Here is a 12206-nt window from a genome sequence, read left to right as displayed (position 1 = left end):
TTGCAGAACAGTGAAGGTCGAATTTAAAATTTTAAAACACCAACGGTAACAGAAAAAAAGCTGTATTTTCACCTGTTTGAGTCCAAGTTTGTGAGAATGAACTATAAAGGTGTCAATCTCCTCAGCACAACCTGACAGACTTCCTGTTGAGCCACACACAGAGCAGGAAAATTGGACAGTATTGAAAGGTGGACTATGAATGATTGCTTATGGGTTGTTTTTTCTTTCTACGCTATTCATGGCAAAAAGCCGAATGACACCATTCTCTCCCTGCAAAGCCTTCGAGTTGTTTGTTTTCTCTTGGGGATTTTCTCACTGCAGATCCAGAATACACTCTGATGCAATTCGCAAAGCCCTGCTCGCTACAGAAAGGCCGGCACACCGAGTTCAGCAAAGTTTAAATGTGACACTTGCTATTAATTTGGCCAGTTAATCACAAATGCTCACTATTCTCCATTAACTAAGCTTTTAATGCCGCCATTAAGAATTAATGTCAGCCTATTTTGCACTTCAACATGGGTGAGCTCATTAGAGACAATCGCTGAACATGGCTCTTCTCTGGCCGGCCATGACATAATACATTAAAGCCCTGGGTTCACAGTCTAGATTATAGTGTTGGCGAGTAAATCTAATCTGGTTCATTTAAGTCTGTAGCACAGGCAGGTCTATCATTATATCCCTGTGCAGTTTAGCCCTCGGTTTCAGCTTCCATCATGCTCTTTTCGTTCCTTTCATTTGTCCTCTCTCTGTCCTCTCTTTTCTTTTTCTCCTCCAGCACGACAGGGCACTTTACATATCTAGTCTAGACCAATTCCAGGTAGCCATGACCCCTATTTATCAGCTGCAGGAATTATAAGAGGTGTCAAAACGATAGGGCAGTGCGGAGTTCCTCGGTCGCTTACAACGTGAATCACAATCACAGCACGATCTGAGAATTACAGAGACATGCTGCCTGGATCTCTTTTCGTTTAATTAGAAATGCTTGGGAGCCAAAGTCGAGCTGCCTATCACGCCGACTTGTGACTGGAGAGGAAGGCAGCCCTCAGTCACAACATCCATCAGCGCTAGAAAGTGTCGAGTGTGTGCTTACAATAAATATTGTAAAGGTGAAAGGGTGTGCGTAGGTGTGAGGGCAGCAGAACTTTGCAATATCACAGCAGGCTGCTTCCAAAAGATTTCATTTTCCACATCTCCCAGCACCCTAATCTAGGCGCAGGGTAGAGCTGCAGAGCCGAATTGACCGAGAGAAAGAAGGATTATATGGAACATGCAAAGCGTTGTACCTGAAAGGATGTCAGGGGAAAGAATCTAGCAGAAATAGACTTTTGTAAAGATGAATTGCTGCACCACGAGGTACATTCGGCCCATTTCACTCCACCGCGTTCTGCTATACTCTGCCATTTAGAAAGTATGGTGTTAAAACACTCCAATCATGATCTCGTTCAAATTTGAGCTTTAATTCTGTACTTCCCCTGTAATACTTGTACGGGGGGCGGGGGGTGTCAAAGAACACAGCTGATCTGACTCAGACAGTTTGAATCTAACACCAGGCGATAATAAGCCCGGCTGGGACAATCAGTCACTGTCACTCACGTGCTTATAACTGGACCATAATGTGACCGAGCCAAGACAGTAAGTACTCTCGTAACTTTATACTGCTGTTGCTTCTGCTTAACCAATCTCACAGCACTGTGAGGTGACTGTATATGACATTTCATACATCTTGGCCAGCCCCTTATTGTATTACAATTGCTTAGCTGTATGAATGAGCATACAGAGCAGCACATACTTGCTGGGAAAACAGAAATTCTCATTATAGTTATTTCAAAACAGCATGTGGTCATTACGGGGCCGGAGAGAAGCAAATAGAAATTCCACGACCTGTGAAATATGTATTTCTAAGCCACACCTTGATTATGCGAAAAGCTCGGTGTGTACGTGTGTGTTGGCTAACGGAAAATGAACTGAGGTGAAATGTGTGCTGGAGGGGGCGGGGAGGCAGTGAGTCTGTAGGCTCTGGATCGGCCTGACAGAATCAATGGGGTCAATTAACATAAGGAGAGTACAGAAAGCAAACACAACATCAGATCTATCTGCAATCCACTGCATGTTTCTTCTTTGTGTGTATGTGTGTGCGTGCGTGCGTGCTCTGACAGGCACATCAGAATGCAGCAACAGTCTGCATAACATATGCACTGGAGGAGAAAGTGAAAAAAGGTCATTTCCCCTTACTGGCTTAGAACAAGTCTGAGGTGAAATGTAAAAGAAAAAAAAAAGAAAAAAAGAAATAAAGTATTTCTTAAACTCATAATGCTGAGCTTGTGGAAAAAAGAAGAAGAGTTTTTTTCTTGTTGAAAAAATTTATTATCTGCATCTTTATGCGGTGGACTGAAATCCAGATTGGTAGATGATAAAGAGATTAAGAAAAAACACATTACTTTATATAAGACTAAAAAAGGTGAATAAAGCCCTGATTGTTCAGTGCTAATTTTACTTCATAATCATTCTTTATTTTACTGTTTGACTTCCCTAGGAATTCTTGTTTTTTCCTGTTCCCCAGTAGCTCCATGTCAACGCACCATTCAACTACCAACCCTGCTTATCCCGCTCTTCATTCCCCATCCACTAACTGAACTCAAAGTGCCTGCCATGCTTTATGCTCTACAAGCCTCCTTCAGCTCATCCTATCCTTCCTAGCCTCACTACCTCTACTAGAGGTAGTGAGGCTAGCTATATTAAGCTATTAAGCTTAATATTAAGCTAGCTACCAGCTAGCTTAATATTGTTGAAAGTTCTTCTAAAAGCAAGAAATTGTTGTATTTAGGCACTCTGTTTTAAACATGTGTCTAGACTCTAGACACATGTTTAAAACAGAGTGCCTAAATATAATGTGTCTTCCTCTAGACTCTAGAGGAAGACACATGGTGTCTAATCAGATACTTACTTTGGCGTTACCTCTGCCTCCAGTGACACTGTGAGCAATCTTGGAGTCATTTATGATCAGGATTCATAAACAGAGAGGTTCTTATATTTTCTATACAACATGGCTTTTATACAACTTGCCTCCTTACCCATTCACACCAGCACTTTCTTTTTTATATGCGTTTCCTGTGTAAGTGCTTTCTATCTAACATTGACACATTTGAACAACTTGGGGTTAGTATGCCGACTGGAGCACACGGGGACTGGACCGCCAATGTTCCAATTACTAGGTGAACTGCTCTACCGCCTGAGCCACAGCCACCCTATATGCCCTGTAGCACGCACATTAAACAAATATATTAGGGCCGCCTTCACTCAGTTGCGCAATGTTGCTAAAATTACAAACATCACTCTCAGAATGATGTTGAAAAACTAGTTCACGTGTTCTCGGCTCAACTACTATAATTCATTACTATCAGGTTGCTCTAAAAGCTTGCTGAAGAGTCTTCAGTTGATCCAAAATGCTGCTGTAAGAGTACAGACAGGGACTCGAAAGTCACTAGACTACATGCTTACTTATGGTTCCTACACAAGCCTCACGAACTACACAATCCTAGTTTGTTGTGCTGCACAACAAAAATTAATTACATTTTTAAGGAGGTGTAGTCCTAGAGTGGCCTGATGTATTGGGTTAATTCCCCTTGCCTCTCAAAACCTGTACAAATTGTAGTCTCCAAAACTAAAATATCTGTGAGAACCCAAACAACCCTTGACTGTGATGATTAACTTTGACTTTCTTAAATCGGTAGGTTGTCCCCTTAAGGCCCGGCTGGACTGAACCAGTTCAATAAACCGAGATGTGTTAAATCGATAACAACCTTCAGTCAGTCATGTGGAAGAAACTGTAAAAGCAGCCATTTTGTGTATATCCATGGGTCTCATCGCATTAACACTTTTGAAGGTAACCTGGTGGAGAATGAGATAATGATACTCTGAGACAAATACCTGCTTTGGACCCGTTATAGTAAATGGTGGCATTATGCTTCCCAGGTTCCAGACAGTTAGTTCTGCCTTTGCCTTCTTCTCATTTCCTCAAATCCAATAGCACTATTTATGCGGGGTGCTGGGAAATGATAAATAATAGGATGCTGCCTAATAAATATGAAATCCCAGGATCATTAGCTGGATTAGATTGAAGGGGAAAGTGCATAATCAGCCTATGGTTGCACTACAGGCGGGCAGTCATCGATATCATGGCATCAGCTCCCCCTAAGAGTCAGACAGAGATAGAGCGACAGTTAGAGACGGTGAGGGGTATAGGAGAGAGAAAGAAGGCCGTCTGAAAGGATTAATTCAGTAATAGAGAGCAGCTAGAAGCAATTACAGAATATGAGCATCTATTTAGTATTCAAATAGGCACTGTTATTACCATGGAAGAGCAGTTCTTTAGTCTTGGACCTTGAAGAACGCTGCAGGATGTGAAGCTGGAGATTAAAAGATAAAAGTTCCCTGTCAGTAATACTACACAACAGCGAGAGGAGGTAAAACAGTGGAGATGAAGACATGATTTTGTGTTTTCAAATATACTGTGCTGACATCACTTCACACCCAGCGCTGCTTTTGACTTTTAGCCTCCAACTAAGGCTCAGAGATGGTGGAGAAGTGGTTCCATAGAATCCTGCAGCGGGCCATCCCTCTAGCCCGCTGACAGGCCAGTCGATGTGTTTAATCAACCAAAGACACGCTGTAGCGAAACTGGCCCTGCATCAAAGAAGTGCTGACACATTAATTCACCTCTCCTCCAGACATAACAGCACACTGCCTGAACTGGGGCAGCTGAGTGCACGCTCACATTTACAGTCATTATTATAGAGATGGAAAAATAACCTGAAAGGCAAAAATAATACCGAACAGGAAGCGAGGGTGCTCACCAACAGAAGATCAATACGGTATTCAAGTACTGCTGTGTTTTAACATCACATAGAGATGAACTCACTCCATCAGTTTTGTACCAAAAGTGCAAATGTTGCACTACAACTGACTGTGTTGTTTAGAAATGATTTTTATTTGCATTTTTCCCCCAAGATCTAGTCATGAAATCTATACTGTTTTTCAGTATCTTCTTTAGTTTCACGTCTTTCATTATAAATACAAAGTGGGACTACAAATAAATACAAAACTACTGCCCCAATTTGCAGTTTTTTTACAGTGTTGCTGAGCACAGAATAAACAAGAGTCTTCTGGATAAATACACAACACAAACACCTGTTTGCTGTTGTCTGCATTTCCTCATTAATACTGCAGAATCTCAAGGGGGCGTGCTGGGGAATTTCCATATTTGTAGAAGCTTAAGACCGTTAGCAGAAACACCACAGCGCTCTGTCATGCCGAGTTGTGTTTGTGCCATGATGAGCACAGTTCAGCAGCTCCAGTTGTGTTTTATCTGCCTTCACGTTAGATTAGCAAAGGTGGGTTGCTGGATTTGTCAGCAGAGATGGGTGTCATCAAAGTGATGCTTTGCACGCTGTCAAAACTAAGCTCTTAAGTAAAGCACTGGTGTGTTGCTGATTTCTGTTGAGATTTTTGACATTTGATATTTCTTTAGTCATTCAGTCATCGCATATTACAGAAACTACACAAAACAATGAATATAAGCTCCATAGCTAAAGCAATGCTTATATTCATGTCTGACTTGGAATCTTATCATTGAAGGTACCCTACCTTTCAAGCAGGCAAAGGAAATAACATCAACAAACAGATAAGAAACCATATTTTCACCTGTTTTTGGTAGTGTTTGCCCTTTGTGCCTTTCTATCTGTAAACTCAATAGCTTGAAAAGTTTAGAATCAGATTGTGATCAAACTGTGTAGGGCTGTAGAGTGGGTTCATGTTAACAGTCCATTAAGATTTGGCTCATTTCCACCAGAGTCTTCAAAGTCAGCATAATGATTTATTGGTCGAAAATGGACAAAAAGTCTTATAAGACAGAAACGATGCTTACAAGTGTGGTGTGTGTTGTCAACATACAGAAGGTGCCGTATACAGATTTCAAATATCATGTCACATTTGACCTCTGACCTCTCTTTCAAGGTCAATAGATTGATCTTGATAATAATGTTTTATAGAGCTATTTAAAATTATGCTTTTTACTGCCATTGTTAGTAATGACAGCAAATAGGCAGCACATAGGGGACAATTATGTGGATTCCAAATATCACATTACTTTGAACCTCTGACCCTACATGGTCAAATATGGTCAAATTGCCTTTCTCTTTGAAAATGCCTAAAATTTACTGCCTTTGTTTGTTTTAGCAACATTCAGGAAATGATGTAGGTATATGTAGATTTCAAATATCACACTATTGCTGTGTCCCAATTCAGTGTCTGCACGCCTGAAGTACGCATTTTAAGTGCGGTTACGTCACCGCCATGCGACGACGGCTGTCCCAATTCGAAGTGTACTTCAAATGCATACTCCAAATGCGCCGTCGATTTCCCCAAATATCAAGCGTGGTCCGGTGCACGCTTCGTGGTCCCATATAGCCCACAATTCATAACGCGGCGGTGGGTGTGAATAATCTTGCCGCAAAATACGGCAGAAGGGAGCGGCCGAAGAGTGAACTGTCAAAAGTAAGTACTGAATATGACGCCACTTAATTATGTGCGAATGTTTAATAACGAAGAACATTAAAACATTGCTGTTGTCATGTCGGCAAAGTTATGTAACATTAGTGATGTTTGTACTTTCAGCCTCTACACACACACACACACACACACACACACACACACACACACACACACACATATATATATAATAATAATCTGACAATACTATAATATTGGCCATGATATATTTACATTACCACAGTGAGATGACTTTAGTCTCATGAACAACATTAGCTAATTGTTATTTACTAACTAATCTTAAATGACTGTTCAGTACAGAAATGAAGCCCAACAATCATGTTTTACAGTCCCGTGGTCTCAGCCTCAGATACTCAACTAATCAAAGTGATGTCATGACAAAATGAATGACCAACAAAACATTTTTTTTGTCATTTATGTCACACAATCTCGTGTTTCTCGCGGTTAGTATGATGGTTGCTAGGCAACCTGAACAGCACGATGAAGGCTAGACCGTCCCATTTCACAAGCCTCTTACTTCCTCACTTCTCGTACTTATAGTAGGCACCGTACGTAGTACGCGTAGTGCGCGTACTTCAAGCGTGCAGACCCTGAATTGGGACACAGCTTATATTTCATATCTACATTTAACAGCTTTTCATTTCTTTTAAGTTGACCCCAAAGGACTTTTAGGACTTTTTACAGTAACATGTTAAAATCATTTAAATTATAGCAACATGACAATTTCAACACATCTACAATATTCCTGAATAAGTCATATTTTTTCTAAACACAAAAATAAACTTGTACAGTAATATTCTTTTATATACTTAAACACTGCCCAGAGAGTGAGCTACCTTGGTGGAGGTTTGTGGTCTCAAAGTGTTTTTTGCCAAAAATATTGGTGTGTCACTTGGATATTACTCTCAGCTTAAATCCCACTCAAAGTGCTATAAAAATAGATGTTAAGCTGCAATAAAAATAGATATCTGGAGCTGTTAAATGAGCTTTAACAGTTAAAAATATGACCAGAGAATTACTACAATTAATTAAGCTGACATGAGAAGAATACATCTTGAACTACAGTTCACCAACTTTTTAGCAGTGTATGGAATATATAGCAAAAAAGCTTGATAGGCTGCAATGCTGACTGTGAAGTTCCTCTCATCTGCTAATACCCATTTACATTTGGAAGCCCTTCACCAAATCATAAAGTTGACGTATTACTCCTCAATGCACAGGCTCCATTTCCCTTCCACTGTCTCCTTCTGGGATTGTAAAAATGAGCAATAGGCAGTGTCATTCATGGGACAGTGACTTCTCCCAAGCAGCTTTCTTTAAGTAATAAAAGTCTTGAAATCTCTGAAGTAAATCTGCACTTACACCCTCATACAGCCCCTTTAAGCCTTATCTCAGGTCTAATTCACTTTACAGTAAGGTTATCATTCATCACATGAAAAGTGCTCACTTGCCATCAGGACTAACCTGGGGTGTAAGCATTTCACTAAAGGACACGCGTGTCAGAGGGTCGGGGATCAAACTCCCAACAGCGTGACTAGCATGAAATCCGCTCTACCACATGAGCCACGGATGTCACGTTGTGTAAAATGATGTACAAGTATGAGCGACCAGACGTCCCCCTCTAAATGATGGCTGTACAGCATTTTTACGCCTTGTCCTGCGGTCCCTGTCTCTGCAGGACATGCACTTTCCTAAGTCTGGCTTTTAATCAATGCATGTGAGGAGAAGACTTTACAGTCAAATGAAGGTTAGCCTGTCTCGCGTTATGGCCATTAGTGAATGTTACACATTAACAGAAAGTCTTAAGCTTAAGTAAATAGGTAAATATGATGGAAACTACCACAAAGAAAATGAAGCAGCCAGTATATTCTAACAAACAGAGTTTTTGTCTTTTTTGCTAGACTCAACTTTTAACTTCGCTGAGGGGGAAAATATAATCCGAAGCAACACACAGTATGTGTCATAATTGGCTAAAATTGTCAAGTATGACTCAAAATAATAGGTATACCAGTTTTTGGATGCATCCCTGCTGAAACCCAAAGACTGTTACTAGATGCAACAGCAGGTGAAATAACAGTGAGATAACAGGGAATACAGGACGCCATAAAGACTCGCATGAGACCATATTTAAAAACTTTTATTCTTATTGTGTTTACTTAGCAAAAGAGTTGGAAAAGTTACATTCAAATACAATACATCTGACTACTTCCCAGCATTGTATCCCACATTTAGTTTGTTGGGATGTGGTGGCCCAACAAACTAAGGCTGTACAGATCTTTGTCACACACTCATATTCCATCACATAAACTTATCACAAGGTTTATTTCAGGTAAAACTCTGAATGTCATCATAGGAAATTGGTTCTCTAAAGCATCTCTCTCTTGATCCTGTGACACAGGCCTTCTTTTATATCTGCATTTCACACAAGCCTTTATTTTTTATTTTTTTTTCATATACTCAAAGAGAGTTCAGCAAATGCAGTTCTTTCTTTGAGGATATGTCCTGTAAGATTACATTTCCTCTTACATCATCCTTTTCCATCTGGTCTCTACCCTCCTCACAAAAAAGAAAAAAAATATGAGATGATGGAGCCCTCTAGGTTTCCTTATGCATTTCACTGCCCCTCTGCCTCAGCCCGGCGTCGTTAGCTCACTGCAGGCCTAATTGGGCTGCGTCTAATAACAGCATTCCCCAGGGTGTGCTCTAATGAACAGAGAATATAATTAATGCCACGGTGACGGATATTGGCTCTTGGCCCTCAGGCAGGACCTGCTCAGCATTCAACTTCTTCACCAACCTGTCTCTCTCAGTCTCGCCATTCAGTCCACTGAGTCACATCCACCAGAGCCTAAGTGTGTATTCACCCAGGTTTCACCGAAAGGGCTGCGCACCAGAGTGATCACTGTTCTGAAAAAGCTACAGATGCATTAACTTCCATTTCCATATTAATCCCATTGTAAACAGCTTTTCGATTTGCAGGGCTTACTGTGAATTTTAAACATGTTTGTGTGTGCGTGCGATAAGCCGAGGGTGAATGCGCGATTGCGTTTGTGGGTGCCGGTGCTGTGTCAGCGCCGTGTGTCAATGGAGCGTCCAGGTGAATCCAACGAAAAAAAAAAAAAGAGTGAACAGCCAGCTGCTCTGCCAGTCACTGAGCACGCCTACGGGCATCCATCTAGCTGCCCGCGACTCTGTCACGCCTCACAGGAAGACGCTGATTGATTCACCCTCGATCCTGCCCTTTCTCCTCTCTTGCGACGTCTCTCGTCTTTGCCCGCCCTCCTCCATCTGTCTACCATCTGCTCCATCCTTCTAAGTCTTTTCTCCCATATGTACAGTTTAATTTCACTCTTCCTGCAGAGCCTCTTCACTTACATGGTCACACATGTTTGGGCTACATGATTTTACTTTTGGGTGGGGTGGGGGGCGGGGTGGGGGGGTGGGGGGCTCAGGAGGAACGCTTGAAAGTAAAGTAGGGTTGAAAAAGCAAATTCTTTACGGCACAATATCACCCCTTGGTGGTAGCTTGCCGCAACTACACCAACACAGGTACGAGTACTTCCACTGGCCAGGCATTTGTCCAGAGTAAGCTGTTTAATGAGCCTCCGGGAAGGAACTAAATGAGATGAGAGCCGAGGTATTAGGTGGAAGGAGAAGGAGATAGAGGGAGAAAAAAAAGGTTGGCAGGATTGAGAGCTGCAGTAAGTGGGGTAAAAAAAAAAAATGATAACAAGGTGTCACTTCAGTTGGCTTGGTGTTAAGCTAGGCTAGTAAGTAAGGCTTTGGCAGGGTTAAAGCAATACGTGCACACTGAGAGTCACCACACTAATGACCATGCCAGAAACTGACGGACAAATGACTGCACAGATCCGTGTATGACTGTTTCTAGGTGACTGCATACCTTTTTTTTTTTTTAAACTTGTGTGTTTAGGTCATATTTGTTTGTCTGCGGTTGCTTTTGCTCTGCTTCTCCTTGACTGACAGGTCATTAATGCACATGGAAGCCCACATATCTATCAGGCTGACAGAGTAAAACCAAACCATTATGTTAAAACCATTAGCAGGAGGCAGGATTCATGACACGCATGGTTTCCACGCCAGATGACTAAAATAGCTATAAATGGATTAAATTAAATATGCACACATCCTGACTGACACAGACAAAAAATGCTCCTACATTTATGGTTTCAGCGCTGTAATACTGTGGGATGATAATAACGTCTTTGTTTTAATAAAAAATGAAGATTTCCTCTCCCTGTTGCGTGCTATCGTGGGTATTTGTGTATGCACCGGCGCTGAGTAGGACAATTATGCTATAAAAGCGCTCATTCGACATCTTAACATCACAGTGCATTGCACTCCATTGCACTGACCTTGGCTGTAATTGCAGCAGGACCTTTTCTTTTATGCATTGGACACCAGGATAGAGAAATTAAATGTCAACCAAGCCTGAGGGAGGAAGAAGCAAGGTATTGCACTGTATCGGATTGGAAGCCATCCAAAATGTCCGACATTCAGTCCCACTGTTCTCTCTGCTTCCCTCAAGAGAGCTCCAGTCTTGTGTACACACACATACACACACACACACACACACACACACACACACACACACACACACACACACGCACACACCATCAAGTACTTGGAAAGATGTCAGAAACAGTAAAACCGTACACTGAAATAGATACTAATGGAATTCTATGAGAGTCTATTTAACTGAGTACACACATCTATTCATTCAAGCAGACAAGCACAGAACTGCAAGACAACTGCATAAACAGAGCACACTCTACACACACACACACACGCAGCCACACAAACACCTGTCCCTAAACGATATAGAAGACAGAGGGATGGAGAGTATTCACATTTGGAGGGGAAATAGAGCATGTGGTGACAGCAGAGTGGTGGGAGCGTCCAGAGGGAGTCGGTGATGTGCAGCTGAGAGGAACCGCTTTGAGTAAAGGTTTCTCGGAGTCACAGGGGGAGGAGCACAACACCAGGCTTTTAAAAATATTTTTTTACGATTCAAAAAGTGCCCACTTACTTTTTCCCCCCTTTTGGCTACACACCATAGTCACACTCCTGCATTCAAGCGTTTAGGGACCAGAAATGGAGTAAAATATGATTCTTTCCTTAGATTAAGCACATTTCGAATATGCCAGCATACACTTAACTCTCATTTAGATAATGCAAAACAAAGTCATTTATCTTATATTACCATCCTCTCTGTGTCTATTTGTCATGCCACATGCAGAACATCACAAATTTTTTGTCGTTAATCTTGTTCTACTTCATTCTTTTCCCAGTCCCATTTGGGATCAACATTACAAAAAACAGGCACTATTTGATATTCACTGGAAACTGATCACTCTTAGACTGCTCAAGTGGTGCAGCTGAAAGCTCCAGACCCCACGGTGGCCGTAGGGTGGTGAGGTGGTGGGTAGAAGAATATCTGAGAGGATAAATGGGTAGACATTCAGCAGTTCAGCAAGGTACTGCGAAGCGAGGTTGTGGATTGCGATATTTAACTAGAAGCTAATGGAGCTTCTGAAGGATGGGTGTGATTTAACTAAAGCAGAACAAGAATGGCAGTACTGTTAGGTGAGAGAGATGGACGGAGGCAATTAAAGTTCTGA

General features: G+C 41.6%; 1 long non-coding RNA gene across 1 annotated transcript; it reads right to left on the bottom strand.

Annotated features, from left to right (window-relative positions):
* Window positions 1-235: 235 nt before the first annotated feature.
* LOC146524435 (uncharacterized) lies at window positions 236-9984 on the bottom strand. Its single transcript, XR_014877065.1, has 2 exons — window positions 9365-9984; window positions 236-9270 (listed from the first exon to the last, which is right to left on the bottom strand). It is a non-coding gene; the product is annotated as an uncharacterized LOC146524435 (long non-coding RNA).
* Window positions 9985-12206: the final 2222 nt, after the last annotated feature.

The sequence above is a fragment of the Neolamprologus multifasciatus genome, chromosome 2, assembly GCF_963576455.1.
Source record: "Neolamprologus multifasciatus chromosome 2, fNeoMul1.2, whole genome shotgun sequence".
Taxonomy (NCBI): domain Eukaryota; kingdom Metazoa; phylum Chordata; class Actinopteri; order Cichliformes; family Cichlidae; genus Neolamprologus; species Neolamprologus multifasciatus.
The sequence above is the reverse complement of the archived record's forward strand: the minus strand, read 5'-3'. Positions and strand labels throughout refer to the sequence as shown.